The sequence below is a fragment of the Nicotiana tomentosiformis genome, chromosome 12, assembly GCF_000390325.3.
Source record: "Nicotiana tomentosiformis chromosome 12, ASM39032v3, whole genome shotgun sequence".
In the NCBI taxonomy this organism is placed as follows: domain Eukaryota; kingdom Viridiplantae; phylum Streptophyta; class Magnoliopsida; order Solanales; family Solanaceae; genus Nicotiana; species Nicotiana tomentosiformis.
Genome location: NC_090823.1, coordinates 14208506 through 14211236, shown reverse-complemented (window position 1 = coordinate 14211236; position 2731 = coordinate 14208506). Strand labels below are relative to the sequence as shown.

The 2731-nt window shown below is 36.9% G+C and overlaps 1 pseudogene; it reads right to left on the bottom strand.

Moving 5' to 3' along the window:
* Nucleotides 1–306: 306 nt before the first annotated feature.
* Nucleotides 307–403, bottom strand: LOC117279095 (U6 spliceosomal RNA; annotated as a pseudogene).
* Nucleotides 404–2731: the final 2328 nt, after the last annotated feature.

Sequence of the window (2731 nt, the reverse complement as noted above, 5' to 3'; positions counted from 1 at the left end):
CAGGTACTAATCTGCCTAAATGAATCCAATATTCCAATCTTATCATATATCTTCTATACGTATATATCAAAATGCACCTTATGATACAACTGTAATGGTCCCTCTCATTATATGACATTGACATATACCTATTTGTGCTTCAAATCCTCATCAGACAATGAAATAGGCGCGTTCGGACATGATTTGGAAGTTTGAAAAAAAGTACTTAAAGTTGAAGTTAGAAAAAATATTTGAAACTTGAGTCTTATTATGCCCATTAGCTACATATAGAAAAAATGGCAGTAGAATAATTTTTTTTAATTTTGTAAAAATTTCAAACATCTCTTTGTTTGTGTCATCCTTGCACAGACCATGATAATCTTCTCTGTATCGTTCCAATTTATTCGGATGTCCCTGAAGGAACGATAGAATTTGTCCCGAAGGAATGTGTTAGTTTTTTTTTCAAAAGAGCAACTCGATGATCTGGAAATTACAATTTGAAATAACAATCTATTAGTCTGAATTTTAGTAACATCTTGACCACTTTTAGCTTATTTTGTATATGACAAAAATCGGTATCAGGAGATGGGTGAATTAGGAGGCTACACGTGTCAATCAGTAGTGATTAAACCATGTTTACACCGAAAATAAACCTGTGGCCGGATAAGATATTGATACCGGATACAAACCTATGGCCTAATAAGAAGCAATTCAAGATATGACCGTTACAGAAATGTTGCAGAAGACCCCAAGATTCCTCCAGCCTTTATTAGCCCTTATTATGCATTATTACCCTTTATTATTTTTTATTACCTTTAATTATCTTTTATTATAGCATTAACAATGGTAATTAAGGAGGCAAGAATAACTCTAGTATAAATAGAGGCTTTCATTCTATTGTAAGTGAGGAAGAAATATCGATAGCAAAAGACTAATATTCTTTCTCTCAAGCTTTATACAAGTGTTGTCGAGATCTTCCAATTATTCTTAATCCTGATGGAAACATTCTGAAAGCTCAGGCTTGTCTTTTCTTCAATTATCCTTATTTTACTTTGTTTTCACTTTGTTATTTTACTATATCGGATCAATTTAATCCACGTATCTATAAATCATGTTACAAATTCAACTGTACTATTTTTTCAGTAAATAGTTTGGCGTCCATCGTGGGGCTTAGACAATTATGGTATTATTTTGATATGTTCATCTTTTACTAACGTACTTTGAACCTTTTCTGTTGTAAGCATATAATAGCTATGGAACCCAGTGACGTCAACAACTCGCTCAATATTGGAACAAATAATAACGACGAGCCCGTGGACAATCTCCATGATAGAAATCAACATGATGGTTCAACAAGTGAAACCTGTCTCAATGGGAATGAGTCAACTCCTAATAGGGTAGAAAGAAATGCTCGGCGGGCAATGAGTCATACTTTTGATGATATGGATAATGAACTTGTTGCCGATACTGTTAAGATTTTGAGAGCGCAACAAAAGGAGATCATTAATCATCTCTCAAGATAGGACCAGATAATAACTGAGCTTCATCAAGCAATATCAGGGGCTTCAAATAATTCAAATGGTAGAGTTTGAGTTCCTCCAGGCGTGCCAATATGTAACGACCCGACTTGTCGTTCAAAGAATTTATATTCCGTCCAGTGACTTAAGGTCCCGAGCAACTTTGTAATATATATTATGACCCGCGTGTGGGTTTGAGTTTGGTTTTCAGAAGATTCGAAATTTAATTGAAGGAACAATTCTCATTTATAAAGCTTGAATTTTTAAAGTTTGACCGGATATTTGAATTTTGAGCAAACGACTCAGGAATAGAATTTTGATAATTTTAATAGTTTCGTATGGTGATTTCGGATTTAGGCCCATGTCCGGATTTAGATTTGGAAGTCCGTAGGACAATTCGACGCATTTTGCCGAAAGTTGAAAAATAAAAGATTTTTAGAAAGTTTGACCGGGAGTTGACTTTATTGATATCGGGGTCAGAATTCAATTCTGGAAATTGGAACAGGTCCATTATGTCATTTATGACTTGTGTATAAAAATTTGAAGTCATTCTGGATTGATTTGATATGTTTTGGCACAAAATATAAAAGTTGAAAGATTTGAAAACTCATAATTCGATTCGATGTGCGATTCGTAATTTCAGCATTGTTTGACGTAGTTTGAAGCCTCAACTAAGTTTGTATTGTATTTTGAGACATGTTTGCATAATTGGTTATGGTCCAGAGGGCCTCGGATGAGTTTCGAATAGTTAAACTGATCAAATTTAGACTTGGAATTTTTTCAGTTCTGGCGCAATCGCACTTGCGATGGAAATAGTCGTAAGTGTGCGACCGCAAAAGCGACAAAATGGTCGCAGATACGGCCTGGACTAGGAAGGGCAATGGCCTCAGATGCGCACTTCTTACCGCAGAAGCGGAGTCGCACCTACGACTTCGCGATCACAGAAGCGGCGTCGCACCTGCAGCTTCGCAATCGTAGAAGTGGAAAAGGGAAAGGCCAAGCCTCGTCGCAGAAGTGGGAAACTTCTTCGTAGAAACGAGTCCGCAGAAGCGTCTTAGACCACAGAAGACTGAAGTCCCTCGCATCTGCGAGACCGCAGATGCGGCTAAGTGCATCGCAGATGCGAAATATGCCTGGGCAGAATATAAACGAAGGGTCCGAGAGTTTTCTCATTTTTGGACGTTTCAAACACGGGTTGCGGCGATTTTTGAGCGAGAATTCATGAAAAATCTTGA